The sequence below is a fragment of the Phascolarctos cinereus genome, unplaced genomic scaffold (genome assembly GCF_003287225.1).
Source record: "Phascolarctos cinereus isolate Bilbo 61053 unplaced genomic scaffold, phaCin_HiC Scaffold_5;HRSCAF=322, whole genome shotgun sequence".
NCBI classification, from domain to species: Eukaryota; Metazoa; Chordata; class Mammalia; order Diprotodontia; family Phascolarctidae; genus Phascolarctos; species Phascolarctos cinereus.
In genome coordinates this window covers 435122989-435148035 of record NW_027555958.1, presented here as the reverse complement: position 1 = coordinate 435148035, position 25047 = coordinate 435122989, and the positions used below count along the sequence as shown (strand labels likewise).

The window sequence follows — 25047 nt, the reverse complement described above, 5'->3', positions numbered from 1 at the left end:
GATCTAAATGCTTAGCTTGTCAAATGGCGATGAATCAGATGTATGATAGATGACATTTATACAGCACTTTAGGAGTGGCAAAGTGTTTTCCTCCTGAAGTGGGTAGTACGAGTGTAATTATCGCCATTTTATGGAGGAACAAATTGAGACTGGAGAGATCAAATGTCTTGTCCAAGATTATATAGCTAGTAAAAGTTAGAACTAGGATTCAAACTTAGTATAGCACTCCCAGTATGACTCCAAGACCAGTGAGCTTCCCATTCCCTCATATTTAGTTCTTTTTACATGCTCCATAATTTTGGGAATACGAATTGCCATGGCCAAAGAATTCAGTGGGTCCCCTACTGGTGATGACTGTCCCTGCACTTAGCTAGGTAATTGATCCTCAGACTGAAGACTCACATTATTACTGGAACCATACCTGCAGTCTTTCCAACATGGCAGAATTTGCCAGAGCTTATGTTCTTCTGAGAGTCTTTGAGAACCCAAGGTTACCTACACACCATGAGGGTCCTATTAGAGTAAGAATTTCTCTGAAACCATCCATGATCTACAGGGAAGAAATGGTGCATGGGGTATCATGGGAAAAAGGAAATGATGAGCTGGTTACATAGCAAAAGCAGGGGATAAAAGATGAATGATCTAAGCAGTATTGGTACCCACAAAACGTAAAAAGACATGGAGCAGGGTTTCTTAACATGGGGGCCAAGAACTTGATTTTCAAAACAAAATATTTTGATAACTGTACTTCAGTATAATTGGTTTTCTTTCTAATTGTATGTATTTTATTTGAATCATTTAAGAACATTTTTTGGGCTTCAATAGACTGCTAAAGAGGGCCATGACGCAAAAGAAGTTAAAGGCCCTTATCTTAGAGGAATGCCTCCAATCCATTGAGAAAACCCCTTGTAGAAGTTAATTTGGGAATATATGGGTAGGAATCATGTGAAATGAGAGGGTGTGGACGGGCCTCCATCAGTAGAGAGAGTACTGACATCAATAAGATGACAGATCTGTTAAAGTATTAAGTATACACAATTTTATAACCATTTTTTTCTTCTTTAGTATCTGTTGACACACAGTAGCAGCCATGTTGATCACACTCCTGTCTTCCAAACTGGTATTCAGTTACATTAGGAGGCCTTGACTTAAACTCTCTGGAATTTGATGCAACAATCAAGTGGAAAGATGAATATGAAACTACCCTCTCTCTTCAGGAAGTTGCCCTGGTGAAGTTAAAGCATGGTTTTTATGCATAGTTCCATTTTATGGAGTCTACTTTTTCATAGAATTAGAGTCTCTCTGGTTTGGAAGAGACTTTGAGTAGATTTGTTTGTATTTTTAGTGCAACCCTTGCTACTGAAAGCCTGCTGAAACTTCCCAGTTAAAAATTTTAACCATGTGAAAAAGACTTTCAAGGAGGAAACTAATTCTACAAATTATCCTTGTGGTCCCTTGCAAATTTTAAGGACCTTGTCGGTAAATTCTCCCTCATATCTATTCAATGTGTACTTAAAATTCATTTCCTCTTTTTTTCAATCTTGAGTAAAGATGCAAAACAGTTCAATTCAAATAATATTTATTAAGCATCTGCTGTATACAAGATTCATGCTAGGAACGAAGAATACAGAGGCAGAAATGAATCAGTCCTTCCCTTTGAGGAGTTTACATTGGACTGAGAGAACAGATGAGAAAAGACAAGATAAATATGAGTAAAATCACTGAATCACAGAGTCTGAAAGATAGAAAGCATCTCAGAAGCCACTTAGTTCAACCTATACATGAAAGGAAACCCAGCTATAATCTACCTAACAAGTAGAGTACAAAGAAGTGTCAAGAGGAGAGGGTATTAACAAGGGAGATGAGCAAACAAAGCCTCACGTACAAAGAGGCACTTGACAATTCTTTAATTCCTGTCTCCATATTCTTTAGTGTTTAGTAATGGAATCCTTGATCTAAGTGTTGCATTTTTAAATGCAACCACAGCAAGATTAAAAAAAAAAAAGACAACTCATCACTCTGTGCCTCATGGGAATCCTTGAGAGAAATGAGGGCCAAAAAAAAAAAGTAGATTAAATAGAAATGAAGGAATGCATGACTAAATTAATTTATTTTAGACCTTTATTCAGGCCAGGGTGACTTATGGCACTCACTTAACTGGCGAACAACCCAGGAAAGATGGTGGCATAACTGGAACTAGCTATTTCCTGAGGTCAGGCTTCCTCGGCATGGTGGATACAGTGGGCATGAAATTCAAATGGGATGCTTCATAAAAGGTAGAGGACTAACACCTCTCTGTCTCCTTATCTATAAAATGAGGTAATTGGTGAGATCATCTCCAAGATCTCTCCCATCCCTCAATCTATGTAAGTGCTACGTACATTTGGGGAGGGGGGACAGCAGGGGATGAGCCAGTGATTTCACTGGTGTAGGGAACTCTCTGGTGGGGAATCCACCACTATCAAGGCAGATTACCACCTTTTCTGTAATGTATAGTCTTGGGATGTTGCCTGGGACACTGAGAGCTTAATTACCTTTCCCAGGGTCATCCAGCCAGTAGTTGTCCAAAACAGGACTTAATGGTCTTCCTGACTCCAAGGACAACTCTACCCATTATGCAATACTGCTTCTTACCATATAAATATAACCTTTTAAAAAAAAGAATTGATATAACATTTTATATAAACATAAATAATAAACATAAAATATATAAATTTAATACTAAATAATATTTATATAAATATAAATATGTAAACATTATTATGAGCCTGACTTTGACATAAAACCAGCATGGAATATAAAATAATTCAATTTAGTAAGATGACAAAATTTAGTTTTGTTAATCTGGACATTATATGTAGGTAAATCCTCAATTATTACAGAAGTAATTCCATAAAGAATTATATCTAAAAAAATAACTGAAAGAATTATAAGTATTACATCTAAAAAACAGCCTAAAACCCTTAAAATTTTCCAGAAACAAGGATGGTAGTATTGATATATTGAAAACTTTTAGCTTTGCAGAAAAAGACTTTACAAAAACGATCTCATTTGATCCTTGCAAAAGCTCTGTGAAGCAGGCACTCCAGGTATTTTTAGCCATGCTGTTGTTCAGTTGTTTTTCAGTCGTGTTTGACTCTTCGTGACCCCATTCAGGATTTTTTTGGCAACAATACCAGTGCTTTGCCATTTCCCTCTTCAGCTCATTTTTATAGATGAGGAAACTGAGGCAAACAGGGTTAAGTGATTTGTCCAGGGTCACATAGCTAGTGTCTTGAGGTGAGATCTGAATTCAGGAAGAGTGAAGTTTTTATAATCTATTCATTTCTAGCATTTCCAGATATTGACATATTCTACCAAGCTGTAATGGGAGACAAGAGGAAAGAGCTAGTTCTAAAGCACAGACTTACCATTTCACCTATCCCTGCTCAAAAAAAATTTATGGCTCCTTTGTTGCTTTTAAAATAAAACACAAAATCTTCAACCTGGTATTTAAAACAACGCCCAATGTGGGTTCTACCCAACCTCGCAACCATTTCATATTATTCCCTCTCACACATTCTCCAGGACAATCAAACTGGCATGCAACTGTTCCCACAAGCAACATTCCATCTACCACCTGTAGGCCTTTGCCCAGGATGTCTCCCATGCCTAGAAGCAGGAGTGTGCTGGTAAATGTTTAACAACAAACTCTCCAGGTGAGGGGGAATATATGCCATGTACATTTTAAAGTCTGATCTTTATTATTAATATTTTTCTCCATCATCTTTTAGAGCCCAATCTACAAAACAACCAGTCAAGCCCAATTTGTAGCATTAGCTGATTTCTAAATTGTAACTACACTGAAAACTTAACAATCTGCTCTTGCACATAGAGCCAAGTGGATCCAGTTCATGACCTGCCTGGACAGCACACCCACCTCATCTCCACTCCTTGGAATCTCTACAACGTCAGCTGCCACCTGCTACGTCCTTCCCCCATCACTGATGTCAGTTTTCACTCTCTCTTCCGATTCCTCTGTAGTCTGTCGTGTGACCTTACCTGCACACTTACTGCGTCTCCTTAGTAGACCTTGAAGCAGTCCCTTGAAAGCAAGGTTGGTTTTACTTATGTCCTTGTCTCCCCAAGCACCTAACGCCCGACAGGGGCTAAATGTCTCAACATCCTGGTTATGCCCCAAAAGCTGATTCTACACCTCTCCAGATTTGGGGGCTCAGACTGTCCTCTTCGGTGCTGTCTACCTATGGATCTAAATGATAGGGATCACTGTGATGATGACAAGTATAGCTAGCCCAGGCTCATTCCTCTAACTCTAAAGAAAGTAAGGGGGCTTTATTTTTTCCCATCTTACTGATGCCCTGCATCTTTGGAGTGTTCTGTGCCTAATGACTACTCCAGCCTGCCTTCTTCCTCTTCTTTTTTTTTCTCTGACATTTCCAAAAGCTCAGGGAAGACTAAAAACAGCATTTAAGTATAGAGATTCCTACCTTGAACAAGCAAAGTCTGTTCACGGTTCTTTGGGAACAATCTAAATGGGGGTGCAGACAGCAGGATTTTAAAAATATCCATATCGGTTATTTTGAAGGCGTTCCACTGTACTGTACATATTTTTGTGGCTAAACATCGTTGGGCTTGCCATTGGGCATACTACAGCTTTGGATCCTGTGGGAAGTACTGGTTCCCAACACAAGGAGGAGCTATGGATTCATGGCCAGAGGTCTGTGAAACCTTAGAAGTATTAAGCCTTGATATCTCAATCTTTATTTAGCTCTGACAAAATGGGTAGTGTGACTCAGGGCAATAAATAAGCCATCACACCTTCTGGAAACTGAAAATCTATCCCACACATCTTGGGTATGGTTTTTCCAATATATGGGAAATGCCATTTTAATTAATAACATGCAAATTCATGGGACTGTAGACAATAGCTAACTAGCATTTAGGTAGTACTTAAAGGTTTCTGCGAAGTGTTTTACCCATGCTGTCTCGCTCGGTCCTTACAGCATCTCTGTGAGGTAGGTGCTACAATTATAATCCTAATTTTTACAGATGAGGAAACAGAGGCTGAGAGAGATTCTGGTAAGTGTCTAAGGTAGGATTCAAACTCAACTCTTTCTTGCGTCCACATCAAACAGTATCCACAGTACCACTTGGCTTCCATACAGTTGAAAGGGAGCTTAAAAGTCATTGAGTCCAAAGCCCTTCATTTTAGAGATGAGAAACTCAGGCACAGAAAGGCTGGCCCAAAATTACACAGGTGGTAAGTGCTAGAATTGGGATGTGAAGACTGGTATTCTTGAATCGAAATTCAGCATTCTTTCTTCACTGATTGGGGGTGAAGGTGAGGAAGTCACATATAACCCACCAGCTAAGAATGATTTTTACATTTCAACGTAATGTTTTATTGGAACACAACCATGCTTCTTCTGCATATTGTCAACGGCGGCTTTCACACTACAAAGCAGAGTTGAGGGGCAGAGGCGCTGTCATGCCTACCCCCTTCTGCTCAGCACAGTTGTTTTGACAGAGTTTTGAGTGCCATGCATATCTACTGGTGCATACCCATTATGTCAAGACAAGAAAATTAGAGGGAAAAAAGTCTTATTACAATTTTTTGGGTTCAGGACTGAGATTGAACTTTTTCTGAAAAAGAAAAGATTTTTAAACCTCTTTCTAGATGAAATAAGTTTTTCGAACTTCAACTACTCTTACTGAAATCTGAATGGCTTTGGAAATGAGGTTTTGCTACAGACTTGATAATGTTTCTTTTCTTTTTCGTTTGACTTATTATTAATTTTTTAATCTACTTTAAAACACATTTTGTGTTCCAAATTCTCTCCTTCTAGCCCCTCCCTTCATTCACTGAGAAGGCAAGAAATATGATTTGATAATGTTTATTAATTAATTCATTCTAAAATTACAACGCAAAAAAAAGCACTTGTGTAGCAAACATACTGAGGTAAAGTCAATCTGATGACAACTAACATTGTTTGAATCACAAGTAATGTTAAGCTGCTTAATATACTTCCTTGTGCTGTCAAAAGTTAAAATGAGATTTCCATTCCTGCACAGATTTGCAGCTGATATAGTTTCCAAGCTCAAACTACAGTTCCAGCAGCATTTTTTCAGATATTTATGCAAATACAAAAGAAATTGCTATATTTCAACATTCATTTAACTGTGCAATTGAGGAGCTTCCACCCACTCTTCAACTGGAAGTGATTAATTTGTGATATAATGACATACTGAAAAGCAAATATCAAAAGAAGACTATAATAGACATATTATATTTTATATATATCTATATATTACATATAAAATATATTTTATATATTATATGTGTATAATATACAAACATATCACATATTTGTATAATACTATATATGCATATATGTATGTATACTTGCCTTTCAAGCAATGAACACGCTCAATTAAAATCACATTGCATCTGGACTGATATCAGTATTTGGCTGTCCCTATCTATGTGAAAGAATATTTTCAAAGATGAAATACATAAAATGTTCTTACAGATTAGCATTAAAATATGAAGAATATTTGCAATCAATTTTGATTATTGGGAACATTAACTCTGAGCCTCAAATAAGAGAAATGTTGTCTTCCCAAAAAGAATTCTAATAATTATTAGTATTACAAAAAAAAAAGTACTCATTATTATTATTATATTTTGAATTTCATCAATCAAAAAATGTGGAAATTTTTTTTCTTACTTATCACATAAGTGCCTACATAATATCCTTGATTTTACCCCTTGGCCTGAAAAGCCTAATGTATTGAATGTCTGGCCCTTTACAATAAAAGTCTGTGCCAGATCTCTTTTACTAGATGATTTAAAAACAACACTGCCTCCATAATAGCTGTTGGTCACCATGTATTTTTTAGTCTATATATCTGAATAGCACGATTACTCTCATGTGTGTAATGGTGATAGAAAAGAGTTCATAAAATTTGCTCATCTTTAAAAAGCTAAAAAAATTTGGGAACCATGGCCCTAAATGTTTGCTTGTTTTTCTTTTATGTCCTTCAGCTTAATTTTCTGGGACAGAGTTAAGCTCTGGTGTTGGCAGTCATCAGGGGGCCGTTAGAAGTGACAGACAAAGCTGGCTACCAGCTGAGTTACACAGACATCAGACTTTCAAACCCAGGGTGCAAGCCTGTCATCAACAGTCTCTTGAACTTCAGGAAGTGGAAGGTCTCCACTGACACCTCAGTGGTGAATCTTCACTTGGCCAAAGTGAGAGCTTGGCTGTATCAGGGGTCACTGTTGGAGGGAACCCAAAGATTTTCAGGTGCCTTGAGATAGACACCTTCATTTTTTTTTTCAATGCAGGATGGGGGTTGGAAATGAAAACACAAACTTCTTGCTATATTGGTGACTGGTCACTTTTCTAATCATTTAGCAGTACACATGAAGTTACTGTGGCCTCCAGTCCTTTTCAAACTGAAAACAGTGACAAAGTAGTGAAAGATTTCCTAACAACCAGTCATTCAATAAATATTTATTAAGTATTCACTATGAGCTGGTGTTAACAAAGGTAAAAGCAAAATAAATCTCTTCCCTCAAGGAGTTTGCATTCTATTAGAGGAAACAATATGTATTCATGTAAGTATATACATAGTATATAAAAAATGAATACAGGGCAGTTATGAGAGGAAGGATGCTAGCAGATTTGGGGGGGGGGAGCTAATCAGGAAAGACTTCATGCAGAAGCTAACACCAGTTAAGTCCTAAAGGAAGCTAGGGATTCCAAGAGGTAATGATAAGGAGATATGCATTCCAGGCGTGGGGGGATGGCTGGTAAAAAAAGGAGATGGGAGGAAATGGACATGAAAATGGAAATAGAAACAGAAAAGGAAATGGAGATGGGAAATGTGTTATGCATTCGGAAACAGCCAAGTCAGAAAGCACAGGATTTTAGAGCTAGGAGGGACCTTCGAAATCATCTGGTCCAAGGCTGCCATTTCACAGATGAAAAAAATAGTACTATAGAGAATTTAAGTGATTTCCCCAAGGTCATGTAATCAACAAGTCTTTATTACCTGCTTACAATATACTAGGTGGTGCAATGGATTGAGCACTGGGGTAGGAATCAGGAAGAGTCATCTTCATGAGTTCAAATATATACTCAGATACTTACTAGCTGTGTGACCCTGGGTAAGTCACCCTATTTGTCTCAGTTTCCTCATCTGTAAAATAAGCTGAAGAAGGAAATGGCAAATCACTCCAGTAGCTTTGCCAAGAAAACCCTAAATGGGGTCATGAAGAGTCAGACACAACTGAAACTATCGAAAAACAATAAGTACAACACTCCAGGTACCTGTGATGGGCTCTATGGATATGAATTCAAAGAATTAAACAATACTAACCTCACTCACAGGGAGCTTGCGTTCCAGTGGGACAGATGTGCTGGGGAAGCCAGGACCTGGTTGGTTCTCCTATCTCCTACCTCAGAGTTCTTTTTGTATTATCTATGGCTGAATTTTAAAACATTGAGTATTTAAGGCTCAATTTTTATGACAATTTTTGTTTACTAGAAAATAAGACTGTCTAGAACAGATATATCAAACACGCTTTGGCCTATGATGCTCCTGAGTACAGAGGAACCAAATTAAAATGTAATTGGAAAATACTGAACACCACAAATAAAAACACAATAAAACACAGATAATATGACATTTTAAAACTAAGTCAATATGAAGCCCATACATACATCTTTATCTCTGGCTTAGTGGCCCCCAGGTTCTATTTGAGTTTGATAACACTAGCCTAGAACATCTTCCCTTATAATCTAAAAAACTGGGGGCAGCTAGGTTGCGGGGGGGACAGCTAGGTGGTGCAGTAGATAGAGCACCAGCCCTAAAGTCAGGAGGACCTGAGTTCAAATCAGGCCTCAGACCAAACACTTGACACTTACTGTGTGACCCTGGGCAAGTTACTTAACCCCAGTTGCCAAAAAAATTAAAAATAAAAATAAAAAACTGACTGAACAAGTATTTTTTGAGTGCCTATTATGGGCAAGGCACAGAGATGTGGGCAACAGGAGAATACAAAAAAAAATTAAATATGGTTCCTGCCCTTTGGCAGTTTACAATCTAATTAGGGAGATAAAATGCACACCAGTGAAACCATTTAGTAAATGGCATGAGGAAGCATTTAAATCAATCAAATAATCAATAAACATTTATTAAGCATCTACTATGAGCCAGGCATTGTGCTAAGCACTGGAAATACAAAAAGAGAGAAACTGTAGTCCCTGTCCTCAAAGAACTTACAATCTAATGGAGGAGACAACATGCAAACAAATATATACAAAGCAAGCTGTATACAGGATAAATAGGAAATAACTAACAGAAGGAAGGCACTAGAGTTAAGAGGGATTGGGAAAGGCTTCCAGTAAAAGATGGGATTTTAGTTGGGACTTAAAGGAAACCCGGGAGGTCTGTAGTGGTGGTGGAGGAGAGAGAGCATTCCAGGTATGGCGGACAGCCAGGGAGAATGCCTTGAGCTGAGATGGTGGAATGTCTTGTTCATGGAACAGCCAGGAAGCCAGTATCAGTGTATCCAAGAGTACCTGTAGGGGAGTAAGGTATTAAAAGACCAGAAAGGTAGGAAGGGGCTAGGTTAAGTGATACTTCTGTTCAGAGGTGGAAGAGACGGACACAGGCTGAAATGATTAGCAAGGTATCCACAATGGAGGTATGATTTGAGCTAGACATTGAAAGACAGTGGGAATTCAGACAGGCCAACATGAGGGGAAAGTAGAGAGCCATCAGACCAAATGAAGGCCACGTACTCCATCAGTATGATTCATGCAGCATTAGAACTAATCAATTTTAGATTTACCAGGCTGTGTAGTTAACAAGCAACTTAAGGAAAGACAAAATGTTCCACTCCCATTCAAATTAGCTTCATCTAAAAAGCTGAGAGTTGGGAAGGTCCTCAGAGGTCGTCTGACCTAAGCTATCTACTTGAGAAAGAATTTCTTCCAGAACATTCTCCTCTACCCTCTACCCCCAAAGTAATCACTTAGCCACTCAAGCTACTGCTTATCTTGTGCTATGCAGTTCTCACTCCTGGTACAGACAGTAAAGGGAGTCTCTATTTCACTATCTGAACATTTCCATCATAAGTAGAATTTAACTGAGTTGCTTCTCTGGAAAACTGACAAAATAATTTCTTCCTGATTCTGGGTTTTATGGATATGCTCCAAGAGTTGCATAGTATATGTGAAGATTTTCTGAAAAGAAATGGAAAAATCCTTCTCAACAGGCAACTTTTATTGCCTCCCAAGGCAAAGCTACCTCAACAGGTAATAAGTTCGGCAAGACCCTTGGACCCTATGGCCAAATTTCCTGATGGAACTATCTGGTCTTTTTTTTTAAACTCTAAACATGATCCTTGCTCCCCAGGAACATTAAAGACCAAAGAAGTGGTGGCTCACCATTTGGTTCATTGATGGACTTGACCACTAGAATAAAAGCTAAGATATAAAAACACAAGGAAATGATCCAAGGCATGTTCAGGAAAGGCACGACAACCAGGGAGCATAGACCTTTGGTAAGTACATGCCATGTGGAGGAAAGAAGGGGATGCAAGAGAACCACAGAGGAGTGATGAGAGCACGTTCTGGAAGCCCACGGCTAAATGTGTGCACTAGGCTCTCCCATGCCCACGAGCGAAGGAAGGCACACCCCGCAGCGTGCAACAACCCTGGAAATGAAGGCATTAGCCTGAGGCAGACAGGTCTGGAAGGAGATGAGCTGCCCGTCCTAGTCTGAACCCGAGTCACAAGAACCCCTGACTAGAGCCTAAAGGGACTTCGGGTCCATCCAGTCCAGCCCCCTTGTTCTGCAGCCCAGAAAAAATTAAAGGGGGTATCTCAGCACACACAGCAACAGATGCAGGAGTGAACACAGCTCCCTCTGACTCGAGGGCCACTGCACCATGCCAACTTAGAGGGGATAATGCTTCCCCACTTCTTCCCCATGCCCCTCACATGAAACTGCGGTCCATTCTAGGCTGGTAGTCCCCTCCATTGCTAACCCTGACCCTGACCTTTCATCTCTGCGGAAGCACGGAAAAAAGGTTACAGCCCAAAATCGTTGCGGCAATTGTTGTAAATTTCTTCCTTGTGGAGCCCAGTATAAGTTATTGATAAGCAGAAAAATGATGTGATAATAATAGTAATAAATAATATCTTACATTTGCATAGGGCTTTATAGCTGTACTATATGTACAAGCGATTTCATTTAGAGGCACCAGGTTGTACAATGGATAGCAACCTGGCCCTGGAGACCCGAGTGCAAATCTAGCCTCAGTCACTTACTATGTAACTTTGGGTAAGTCATCTTACCCTTGGCTTGCCTCAAGGTTCTTCATCTGTAAAATGAGGATAATAATATCACCTGCCTCCCAGAATTGTTGTGAGGATTAAATGAGATCATATTTATAAAGCAGTCTGCAAATCTCAGGGCACAATATAAATGCTGCTACCACTATTTCTGTTGTCATTAGTTGTTCAGTCACGTGCTTGGGGTTTCCTTGACAAAGACACTAGAGTGGTCTTCCATTTCCTTCTCCAGTATGTACCCATTTGCAAATGAGGAACTGAGGCAAGTGGGGGTTAAGTGACTTGCCAAGGGCCACTCAACTAGGAAGTGTCTGACATCAGATTTGAACTCAGATTTTCCTGACTTCAGCTGCTTGCTCTATCCACTGTACCACCTTGCTGCTGCTGCTGCTACTACTACAAGGTGAAATGTCCTGGAAATAGCAGAGAAGGCCAAAGAATAGATAATCCATAAACTGGATAACCAAAACACGAATGCTCAAGACTTAACTGTTCGATCTATCTCTTCTTCTGACTGCCATCATCTAATTTATTTTCTTTTGCCTCATCAGTTCACCGTTTACCAGCAAGCCATTTGGCTTCCAGTTTCGCTCCCCATATGGCCATATCTGCTAAGGTCCAATCAACTTCACAGAATTTCTTTACAGGTGAACCATTAGCTTTTCTTGACTACCTTAAAGGTAATGATGATAATTATCCTTAAGAATTTGAGTTCCTAATCATTCTTTAAAATCTGTGGAATTAGCATCCTTTGACAATATTATGACTTCATAAAACGTAAACATGAATAAATAATGTGTGAAAGATCTTGTGGAATTGACTCATAAAGAATACTTACACTCCTACTCTCCTTTCTTCTCTCCCTCCAGAAGAGCATCTTTTTCCATATGTGGTCTTTGAGTTATTAAAAAAATCTTTTAATTATATATAATATAATAATTAATTATTGGATTGTCAATTCCTTGAGAGTAGGGTATATGCCATCTATCTACCCATGTATCTCCAAAGCTTAGGGACAGTATCTTGAATATAGTAGGTATTAACATGGGGAATTGAATTTTGTTGAATTTTTCATAACTCACCTTTCACACTGAGTGTTTCATTTTCACCTGGCTCCTTGGAAAAGATTTGGAGTAAAAGTCCCTGAGTTCTAACGTTAGTTCTGTCTTTTACTACATGCACAACCTTGGTCAAGTCATTTAACCATTCTAGGCATGAGTTTCTTCACCTACAAAGTGAAGATGTTGGACTAAGTGGTACCTAACAGCCTTTTCAGCTCTTAATCTGGGATCCTATGAATGTTTCTGGTGAAATACACTACCTAGACCCCTACTGGTCCCCCAAAGTACTTGGGAAGCACATGGTCAACTTTTATCTTCCCAATCACCTCCAATATTCCCCATATGCATACAAAGTAGGAAACTTTCCTATGTTTATACTTTGTAAAATTTCTCAGCTCACTCTTCGACTGAACATTAAAATGTCCAATGGGATTAGGTATGACTATGAGATGTTTGCAAATTGATACCATAATCTAGCCTAGGACAGCAGCCAAGATCTGAGGTTCCTGGTGATGATAAAGAAGGCTGAAGGTCTGCCAACCAAAAAATCATCAATGTCAAACTTAGCTGTCACTAAATAGCACTGAGGGATGTGAATCTCAATGAGCCTGGATTCAGAAAACCAGATGATTTAGGGGAAATGATAAGAAAGTATAATCCTTAAAACCCATGATGTGAATTCAGTCTGAGTACACAATATCTGAAAGTTAGGTGGTATGAAATAAACAGAAATGGTTTGATGAGGTGCTTCTGTTCTACATCCAGTGAAGAGATGCTTTTAACACTAATTGGTACCACTGTGGCAACTAGAATCATTTTTTAGGATGCCTATGTCTCATGTAAATTTTTATATACAGGCATAACCTACACGGGATGCTAATTCAACAATTTAATTTTTCATTCTATTCAGGAAAAAAGACATTTAGTTTTAGACTCTGGAAGATTATTCACAAGTCTCAATTTTTTCTTATTCAAGTGACATTGACATGTATGATAAAGGAGAATGCCTTAGAGTGAAGATTAATGGGTTAGAAATTCAGCTGGAAAACTCTCATATCAGTCTGGTTTGGATGGGTAATATAGCTTCTAATACAATTTCTATATTGCGCGCTCCATTAGGAGCTCTTGGGTGCCTCTAACTTGTGGTGTGACCCAGGTCAAGCCACTTAGCCTCTTGGTTCCTTAGTTTCTTCATCTGTAAAATGAGGCTCTGGACCAAATTATCTCTGAGCTCTCTTTTAGTTCTAATTGTCTCTACTTCTAAGTTAAAAACAAAATGATTTGTTTGATGAGGAAAGTGATCACATTTTAAAAAGAAAAACTGCAGGAAACAATGGAATCCAGTGTATCTTACTGGGTGGAGGGAGATCGAGAGGCATCTCAAAATCGATATGTAGTCATCTTAAATTCAATTTGTCCAAAACTGAACTCATCACCTTTCCGCACAAACTCTCCCCTCTCCCTAACTTTCCTATTTCTGTTGAAGGTACTACTGTCCTCCCAGTCACCCCAGCTCATAATCTCAGTCTCATCCTCCATCCCTCACTCTCCTTCGCTCCACATATCCAATTAGTTAGCTAATCTTGTTATTTCTTCCTTAACAACATCTCTTGTACATGTCCCATATATGCTTTCTCCACTCATTCACACACCTGCCATTCTAATACTACCCTTATCACCTCATTCCTATATTATTGCAATAGCCTTTTCCTTGGACTCCCTGCCTAGTATCTCCCCACTCTACACCATCCTTCACTCTGCTGTCAAAAGGATCTTCTGAAAGGCAGATGTGATCATGTTACCCTCCTACTCAATAAACCTCCAGTGGGTCCCTATTACTTCCAGGCTAAAATCCTGTCAGACATTTAAAGCCTTTCACAACATGGTCCCTATCTATCTTTACAGTCTCCTTACATTTTACCCCATCCTACATAATTGATGATACTGGCCTTTTAGCTGCTCCTCCATCTCTGGACTCCGTACCTTTACAAGGCTCTCCTCAGTACCTGGAGTGCTCTTCCTCCTCACCTCCACCTTCAGGCTTCAACGCCTTTCCTAGCTTCCTTCAAGACTCACCTCCAATCCTACTTTCTGCAGGAAGCCTTTCCCAGTCCCCCAACCTCCTTTCCTTTGGAGATTACCTTTGATCATTTACTCTCTGTCTGTCTGTCTGTCTGTCTCTCTCTCTCTCTCTCTCTCTCTCTCTCTCTCTCTCTCTCTCTCTCTCTCTCTCTTTAGTACTTGGTATAGGAGGTCCACACTGCATGTTCATTTCTCTTGTAATAAATCGGTTGCAAGGCATGTCTCATAGACTTGTGAATTTTTTTTTGGTTAACACTATTAAAATATAATCTTCTGCCATGAAGGCTGATAAAGTCTTCAAAAGGAAAAGACCAGGAAAAGTAATGTAGGACAGAAGAGGAGCAGGGCCCAATAAAACATGATGCATGTTAATGCAGGGTATTCTGGGGGAATACTGCTAAGCTGGAAATGCAACATGGTGCCACCTAGGCCTGGACTTCACCTCTCTTCCCCATCAAGGATCCTATGGTTGTCGCCCTCCCACAAGACACATACATAATGATGTGAACTCTCTTGATTCTTGGGCCTGGGATGATGGGCAGTTGTCCCATGGCAGCAGCTGGAAACTTTACAGAAAAAGAAAAAAAAAAGGAAAACATGACTTTTAATGGCAACTATAGATACACTAAAAAATCCCCAAACACATGAGAAATGACAACTTTGTACATACAGGGAGCCTGAGGAGGGACAAAGCCTTGGTGAGGTACGTAAGAGACTTAACAACATGGAAAGAAGTGGCCACTAAGACATTAAGAACTATAACCATGGTAACACTGAAAAGAGAAGACGACAAATACCCTTTTCAAAGAAAATGTGTGTGGGAGGTATAGACATATTCTCTTTGAATAGTATCCTATATTCCAAGATCCTAAGATGAAATATTGTACATATTACAAAATGTGTCCAGATATTTACAGTAAATACCACATGTATGAAATATATATAAATAATGATAATAATAGCTCATATTTATATGACGCCTTAAGGTTTGTGAGGCACTTTTCAAATACGATCTTGTTTGATTGTCATAAGGACCCTGGAAGGTACAGGCTGTTACTGTCCCCATTTAACAGATGCAAAAAAGAGAGAATCTATCTGTGAGTGGCAGCATCTATCACTGCCCTCAATTTGTTTATTATCTAGAAGTGAATATACTATGAATTTTTCAAGGATGAGAGAGAGTAGGAGTTTGGTATCGTGGAAGGAACAGTAGATCTGAAAACCCAGGGTTTGATCCTAGCACCATCACTTATTAGCCATATGAGCATGGAAAAATCATTTACCCACTCTCAGCCTCAGTTTCCTTCATTGGTAAAAAGGGCGTAACAATACCTTTCACATTTATTTTTCAAGGTTATATTGGAAGGATACCTGGAGAAGTCACAGACCTAGAAAGGACTTCAGAAGCTGTGTAGCACAGTTCTTCTCATTTGACAGATAAGGACAGATAAGGCTGAGAAAAAATGTGACTTCTCTAGGGTCACACAGGGTCAGACACTTCATAAGTACCTGACAAAGTATCTGAACCCACATTTTTCTGATTCTTAGTTCAACATTAGTTGAACATTCTTAGTTCTACCCCTGCACCATCCTGTCTGCTGGAGGTCTTCCCTTCAAAGGCCGGATAACCACTTGCTATAAAGGATGTAAGGGGAAGTCCTTTTTTGCATAAGGGTTGGATTAGACACCTGCTGAGGCCCCTTCCAACTGAAATATGCCAAATGAAATAATGTCAGCTGTAGGGTAACTGGGAAAATTTTGAAAAAATGAAAATATCTCCAATATTATTAGGGGCAGTTAGATGGTGTAGTGGACAGAGCTTGGGGCCTGGAGTCAGGGAGACCTGAGTTCAAATCCTGCCTCAGACACTTACTAGCTGTGTGACCTTGGGCAAGTCACTTAACTGCCTGTTTCCTCATCTATAAAATTAGCTGAAGAAGGAAATGGCAAACCACTCCAGTATCTTTGTCAAGAAAACCCCAAATGGAGTCACAAAGAGTTGAAAACAATTGAACAAAAACAAATAATACAGAGACTTAGCCTTTACAAATTATTAACACCAACATTTATTTTTAAATCACAGATATCTGCATTGATTGAGGATGAGAAAAAGCATTCTAATGGTTAATGGCACCAGATGATGGAATTATTTAAAGAATTTTACTTGAGTCAAGCAAAGAATGCAAAATTCTTTTTGAAGGTAAGCAACCTTGAAAAAAATCACTTCTGACATTGCTAAACTTAAACCCAAAAGCAGATTTTCTGAGCATAAATTATGTTGAGGGTAAGTTTCTACTTTTACTTGTGTAGAAGGGATACAACTCCCAAAAAGTTGATGTATACTTTTTTAAATCCAAAAAATCCAGACATATTTGGTCTTTGACCTGCTCACATTTCAGCCTACAAATTACCCCCAAGAAATCCATCATAAGAATGGCTCATGTTAATATAGTGCATTATCTCATTTGGTCCCTCCCATGGCCACAGCCTTCTTTCTGAAGATGACCTTCCATCCAGTCTGTATACATTTTGTATATGCATAGATGTCTGCATATTGTCTCTTCCATTAGAATGTGGTTCTAATCTACTAGAATATGTCCCCTCCTTGGGGGCAGGAAAAATGTTTTTGCTTTTCTTTGTATCCCCAGTACTTAGAGCAGTGCCTAGAACACAGAGAACACTTTTAAATGTTTACTGACTAACTATAACCCTATAAAGTGAGAAGCAGAAGAACACACACTTTACAGATAAGAAAATAGCCTTATAAACAAGTGGCTTGCCCAAGACCACAGAAAATAAAGAATTCAAGCTAGATCCTAAGTCCTCTGATTCCAAGTAGATTGCTCAATCAACAAATATTTATTGAATGCCTTTTGTGTATTCAGAGGGTCATTCTTTGAGCTAGAAGGTACTTTAAAGGTCAGTTCCCTCATTTTACAAAAAAGGAAACTGAGCCTCAGGGAGATTTATGATTTCCTTAAGATCTCAAAAAATGGTAAGTGTAAACAAAAATGTAAAGTCTTAGAAACCGTATATCTTAAAATAACAGCCACTTAACAATAGTATCTTAAATGTATATAGCACTTAATGTAGTATATTTTCATATTCATGGTTTCATGTGCTATTTATAACAACCCTATGTGAAAGACAGACATATTAGGCATTACTGCTCTCACTTGACAGATATGCAAACTCAAGTGCAGAAAGCTGTAAGTGACTTCTCCAAGGTCCTATTGCTAGTAAATGGTGTAGCCAGTACTAATGGCTAGGTCTTCTGACCAGTCTACCATGCTGCCTCTACCAAATGGAGTACTGGCTTCAGTTCTAGGTACCACATTTTAGGACAGACATTGAAAAGCTGGAGCATCTCCAGGGGAAGGCAACCAGAAGAGTGACAGATCTTAAGCCCCTGCCATATGGGCTGACAGATCTGGGAAAAGAGAAGACTACAGTGGGAGGAGGGAATGACACACATAGAACATACACAGAACATACATGGAACATGTTAACTGTCTTCAAGTACCCAAAAGGCTATCCTAAGAATTTGTTCTTGTTCTTTTCTTGTTCTGTTTGATTTCAAAGGGAAGAACTAGGAGTGAAAATTGCAAAGAAGCAAAATTTATATTATTATATCAGAAACAAAAACTAAACAGGGTCGCATAGGCAATGCCCTCTTTCTGTCTTTCTTTGCATTTAAGAATATTTGCATTGGTTGTTTAATAAAAAAGAACATTTATTGAAGAACAATAGATCTATTGCAAAATGTAATCAGCTGCCTTGAGAGGCTAGAGGACCACAGATTTTGAATGGGCAGGGGCCTTAGAGGCCACTGAATCCAATTTTCTTCTTGGTCAGATAAGGAACAGAGTCATTAAGTGACTTGCCCAGGGTCACACACAACTAGTATCTGAAGTGGCTTTTGAACCCAGGTCTTCCCAGTTCTGAGTTCAAAATTCTATCCACTCTACCACCCTACTCTCTTGAGGGTCTTCAAGGAAAGCCTGGATGACCACTTTTGGTATGTGATATACTGGGGAGTCTGTTTTGGGTAAGGGTTGGATTAGTTTTCCACTTAATTTACAACGTATTTTCATGTTCATGACTTCACTTTTCTTGGAATGACCCAGCGAGGGAGGCAGGGCTAGTATCGGTATCCTTACTTTACTGGTGAGTTTCAATTCTGAAATTCTGTGATTCTATGATTTTATGAATAACAAGGAGAATACTACAAAACAAAGTCCCTTTGCTAGCCAGTGTACTGGCCCATGGCCCATGTACACATCACTTTTCTGTGTTACATTTTCTCTCAGCCAAAGCAATTTTGATCATCATGTATGAAAACTAACTAGTTCACTGGAAAAAAGTGAACAACTCAGGGAAGCAAATTAGTCCTTTAGAAAGAAAAAAGCCCTTACTCTTTTTTAGCACATTAGCCTTTGTGTGCCGTAAGAGTAGTGGAAGAATTCAACCTCATCATGCTTATCCAAAGGCTTCCATTTCAGCATTTAAAAACCCAATAAGAATAAAGGAGAATCAAGTGCAATGTGTTTGGAGAAAGAAGAAAGAAAAGTACACAAAGTACAGTAATCATTATGATTTTTATAATGTGGGCTATTCTAGAAAGTCATAAAAACTGAGAAAATTATTATTGGTTATGAAAAGAAAGCTGCAACTTACTTGTCAATTCAGACGGTTTGGGCACAACAGCAGGGTGGTTGGCCATGAAAACTGCCCGGGTCTCTGTAGGCTTCCATTGTTTAGCAGCTGGTAAGTATACAAAACTATATACCCTTCGAGAGCCCAGCCAATGTTGAACAAAGGTTATTTTTTTAAGTATGGGAATTAACTGTATTCCTAGTTCATTGATGTACTTCTAAATGTTTCTCAAAGTAAAATAAATAGAGTTTGATTAGGGCTTAATATCCATGAATGAACTCAATTCTCCCTTTTCAGTCAGACAGGCTAGATCTAACAAGATGAAATGTAATGCATGTAAAATATCCAACCTCTAAATGGAGTTTACATTATAGAAGGTGGGTAGAGCATAAACAGAGAGCTCCAGCACTCAATAGTTACATAAGTATATTAGAGAATCGAAAAGCAGAGTGCAATGTGAGATCTAAGGGGAGTAGTTGATATGGATGCGGAGGTGGTGGGTGGGGAGTGGAGAAATAAAGAGTGACTTCCCGGAGAAGGCAGCATCTGTGTTGGGTGATAAAGGAGGAGCAGGGTGCCCCAGTTCCCACCACGCTCCAGCTGACCAGCAGGAATGGCAGAAGAGGAGACACGAAGGAGGGAGAATACACGATGTGTTCTCAGGACAGAGAGTAGAGTGGAGCATATATCAGAAGGAGTACAAAGTAAAAATGTTGGAAATACAGAGAGTGGCACAGGACTTCTCTAGAGTGAAAGGGCCTGGGTTCAAATCTCACCGCTGGTATTTACTACCTATTTGACCTTGGGCACTGGGCTTGAGTTTCCTCATCTGCAAAATGAGCTAGAGAAAAAAAATGGCAAACCACTTCAGTATCTCAGCCAGGAAAACTCCAAACGAGGTCACAAAGAGTCAGACACAACTGACATGACCAAGTAACATCATTATTCTGACAGTGTCATGAAGGATGGATTAGATAAAGTGGAGGCAGGAAGGCTATTATAACTGTGCATGTAGGTGATATCAAAGGCCTGAGTGAAGGTATTTACAATGTAAATAGAGAAGAGGGGACAAATAAGAAAAGTTCTGGAGACAGAATTGACTGGAGTTCATAACTTATTACACACAAAAGGTGAGAGAGAGAGAAAAATAATTAAAAAAAAATAACTCCAAGAATTTGAACATGGGAGATAGTCTAAAATACTGAAGTCTGAAAGAGGAACAAATTTGGAAGGAGAGATGAGAGACAATATGATATGGTACTGAATTTGAAGTTGAGAGACCAGGAGGAAACATAGCTACACGGACACAGTTCATCTGAAAAAGAGCTAGGGGTTTCAGTGGACTGCAAGTTCAATATGAGTGGCATATTGATATGATATGGCAGCAACCAGAAAAGATAATAATAATTAGCAATTATATAGCACCTCAAGGCTTACAAACAGCTTTAGCAGCTATGTGTGCATATGTATGTATATATATATATGTATATGTATGTATGCACACGTACACACATATACAGATACATTTATAGATATATAAATAGTGTGTGTATAGGTGAATGCAATTATCCCCATTTTACAGATGAGGAAACTGAGGCTGAGAGAGGTTAAATGACTTCCCTAGGGTTATGAAGCTAGTATGTATCTGAGGCAGGGTTTCAGAGCACTGGGACTGAAACCAGAGGACTCATGGCTAAGACCTGCTTTTTACTCACTGACTGACTCTGGATACATTTTTCTATCATTCTGGGCCTCAGTTTCCTCACCTGTGAAATGAGAGCTTTGAACTAGAAGATCTCCAAGGTCCCTTATAAGGACCATGAATACTGTGAATTCATGTTCTGCTGTAATTAGTATTGTCGTTATTTTCATTTGATGAAAGCTGTAATAGAAAATTCTCCATGGGACCATGGGAAGAACTTATCCATGGTTTTACAACTGCGCCACCTAGCTCCCCCATAATGTTATCCTTTATATGTGAATATATGTGTGTATGTATGTATGGATTGCTGTGGGTGTGTCTGACTTTTCAGTAGGGGATCTAGGCTCCTAGTGCGTCATTCCAACCAACATTCCTTGGTGATACTGGAATGAAGCACAGGGAATCTAATTTCCCTACTGAGGCAACCCGAGTGATGAACCCAGCAGACAACCCAATGACTAGGTACAGAATAGGAAGAAGTAGGTACCAGGAGCCTCTGCAAGTCTCACAAGCAGCTGCCTCTCTGCCAGAACTATACAAATGTGAATTATTATGATCAATAATTATGCCTTTATCTAAGTCATTAATAAAAAATGTTAAACAGTATCAGGCTACACACAGATTCCTAGAGCTCTTTACTGTAGAAATCTGCCTGGCTGATACAAAACGTGGTTTGTTCATTCATCCAATAATGAATCTAATCTAATTCTACTATCATCTAGCCCGGATCTTCCTATCTTCTCCACCAACAACATAAGAAATTTTGCCAAATGTTCTGCTAAAATTGAGAAAACTATATCTAAAGAATTTCTGGATCAATAGGTTTAATAATCCTTTTAAAAGAGAAAACAAGGTTAATCTGGTGCAACATGTTTTTTGATGAAGCCATGCTGTTTCTTGGTGATAACTGCTTCCTTTTCTAAATGGTCACTAACCATCTTTTCAATAACCCATTCTAACATTTGGCCAGGGATTTAAGTCAGGCTTACTGGCTTATCATTTACAGCAGCCACCCTCTTTTCTTTTCTGAAAATCAGAACACATGTTCTCCTCCAATTCTGTAGTTCCTGGCCTTGCTCTCCAGCCTACTTTCTTACCTTGCTCCCTTCTGCCTTTCTTTCTTTTCTTCCTTTCTTTTATCCCTCCCTCTCTCTTTCTTCCCTTCCTCCTTCCTTTCCCCCTTTCTCCCTCCCTCTTTCCTTCCTTCCTCCCTTCTTCCTTTCCTCCCTTCCTCCTTTCTTTTCCCTTTTTCTCTCTCTTTCACTCCTTCGCTCTTTTTACCTCCCCCCTTCCTCCTTTCAACCTTTTCTCCCTCCCTCCTTTTTTCCTTCCTTCTTTCCAGGTCTCTCCATCTTACCTAGGCTAGTAGTACGGTGGCTCCTCACAGGCCCTATTCCACTGCTGATCCACAGAGAAGCTCTGACAAGATACTCTGTTTTCTGATCAGGACAGGTTCATCCCTCCTTTAGACAACCTACTGTCCCTGTACTCCCAGGAGGCTTGCCATATTGGTGCTGGATTTACTGTGGACACACGTGGTCTGTTTTGGCCCTACTTCTGTTCTGAACTCCCGAGCTCCGATCCAGCTGAAGCCTCAGTCTCCCCTGTAGCATGTATGTACCACCCCCACCCCCAAACCTGGGCTCCACAAACGGTGACAGGAGGCTCAGCAATTACATCTTCCAGTTCTTTCAGGTCCCAAAAGCTGTAGCTCATCTGGGCCTGGTGACCTGAACCTACCAAGAGCAACCAGATTTTCTCTTTTTTATCTATCTTGGCTATCACTTGTCTTCTATCAGCCATTTTCCTGTTTGTTCTTGATTACCTTGTGACTTCTCCCAATCATCTGCAATCACTGTCTTATCAGACATTAACAAACATTTTTTACTTACTTATAGGCCAGAAACCAGGCTAGGCCTTGGGAGACACAAACACAAAAGTGAGAGTTTCCGCCTTCAACAAGCTTATGTTCTATTCAGGGCATACCAAATGTTCATAAGTAAACAGATATAGGGTAGTGCAAATTTTAAGCCTTAATAGCTTAAAGCAATTAGTGTTAGTGCAGTTTTAAGTTACTAAAGCTTATAAGGAGTTGAGATATATTAACAAGGGAGGTAACCAGGAAGGGTCTATAGAAGGAGGTAACTGGGGCAGCTAGATGGTGCAGTGGATAGAGCAGTTGGCCCGGAGTAAGGAAGACTCATCTTCTTGAGTTCAAATTCAGCCTCAGACTCCTAGCTCTATGACCCTGGGCAACTCACTTCACCCTGTTTGCTTCAGTTTCTCATTTGTAAAAGGACTGGAGGAGGACATGACAAACCACTCCAGTATCTTTGCCAAGAAAACTCCAAATGGGGTCATGGAGAGTCAGACATGACTGAAAGGACTGAATAACAAAACCAGAAAGAGACGGCACTCCAGCTGAGCCTTGGAAGGATCTAGGCAGGGAGTTCTTAACCTGGGGTCCATGAATCCTGAAGGGATCTATGGAAAGATTTCAGGGGTTTTGTGAACTTAGATTAAAAAAAAAACACCACCCATTTATTTTTTACTAATCTGTAAAATCTAGCATTTCCTCCAATTATTTGAAAAAGATTCTTCTGAGAAGGACTCCGTTGGTTTTCCCAGGCTACCCAAAGGGTCCATCACAAAAAAAAAGGTTAAGAATCTCTTCTCCAGGGGTTCTGAGAAGGGAAGCAATGGCAGGAGAGGGATGGTATATGAGGCATGGAGACAGCCAGAGTAGAGGTGTCAAGGTAGGAGATCTGAAATGTTGTATAGGGAGAAAAATAAACAGTCCAGTCGGTTTGGGGCAAAGAGTGTAAAAAAGGAGGAATGGAGTAATAATGCAGGTTACTTATTGCCTATATGTATTTGGGTGAGTCACTTAACTTTTCTGGGACTCAGTTTTCCCATCTGAACAACCAGGGAGTTTCACAAGATGATCTCTGAGGTGCCTTCCAGCTCTAAATACCAAGACATTTGGGGATTAGCTGGGAAATGCCAGTTAGTAAACAATTAAGAGCTCAATTGTGAGGTCCAAGCTTAAAAATGAGTTCAGAGAAAGGGGATTTCCATGTGGGCTAGAGAAGGGAGAACTGGACTTAGGTGAATAAGGGGAACACTTGTAGAATAAGCAGGATTTGAATAAAGCAGAGAAGAGGAAGGCCAGCATTCCTGGTAGGCAGAAATAATCTAAACAAAAGCTGGGAGTGTTTTCCAGACAAGACCAAGTGGGACTTATCGTGTGCTGGAATATACTTATCTGTGGATAGTTAAATTTTAAAATAAGCCCCAGATCCTCTTCTCTATTGGAAAGAGGGAAAAAAACCAAACCATGGAATATTTCATTTTGCTGGTAGGGAATCTGGGAGTCAACGGGGTAGAAGAAGGGCCTTGGGGTAAGAACTGGGGCCATCCTGTTCTGCTTACTTTGTTGCTATCTCCTTCTAGTCTGGGGCGGCTCCTATATCTGCTGCTGTTCCAGTTTTTCCAGGTGTGTCTTCTACACACCTAACCAGGCTGCCTGAATCCTGGGCTGAGGCGGATGTGCAATGGTTAGCGCAGGCATGCAGCACCGTCTCTTTACAAGTCTAAACGTTTTTCCATAAGGAGATGCTTTGTCTCTATATGGACCTCAGACACTTAATAGCTGTATGACTCTGGTCAAGTCACTTCACCCAGTTTGCCTCAGTTTCCCCATCCATAAAATGAACTGGGGAAGGAAATGGCAACCCTCTATAGTATGTCTGCCAAGAAAACCCCAAACGGGGTTAGGAAGAGCCGGTCAGGGCAGGGATGACAACAGCACTACTTGTAAGGACGAACGACGCGGTGACCGTGAAGGGCCCCGGCCGTAGTAAGCGCGATGCAATCGTCGGTGTTATTATGAAGGCACGCAGAAGCACTCCGCAAACCTTACCTTTTACACGCCGGCGGTTTCTAGGCCACGGGGGGTGCCAGGCGCCACGCTGTGGGCTAGGGCCTGCCCTCGAGGAGCTTGCAGTCTACGGGGAGGCTGGTGCAAACACACGTACACGTGATTCCGGGAGATAGGACCGGCGGGAAGCCGGGGAACTTACGGGCGGACCCCTGCTGGGGCGGGGACGGCCAGGGCCGGGAGCCGAGGCTGAAGGGCGGCGGGGGCGGGGCCGGGACTCCCCTTCCCGGGCCCTGA

At 40.0% G+C, this 25047-nt stretch overlaps 1 long non-coding RNA gene across 1 annotated transcript in view; it reads right to left on the bottom strand.

Moving 5' to 3' along the window:
* The window catches only part of LOC110209935 (uncharacterized), a 127630-nt gene extending 102676 nt beyond the window's left edge, over positions 1 to 24954 (bottom strand). Inside the window, exon 1 of the long non-coding RNA XR_013487390.1 lies at positions 24793 to 24954. This is a non-coding gene — a long non-coding RNA (uncharacterized LOC110209935). The remainder of the gene's footprint in view (positions 1 to 24792) is intronic.
* Between the last annotated feature and the right edge of the window lie 93 nt (positions 24955 to 25047).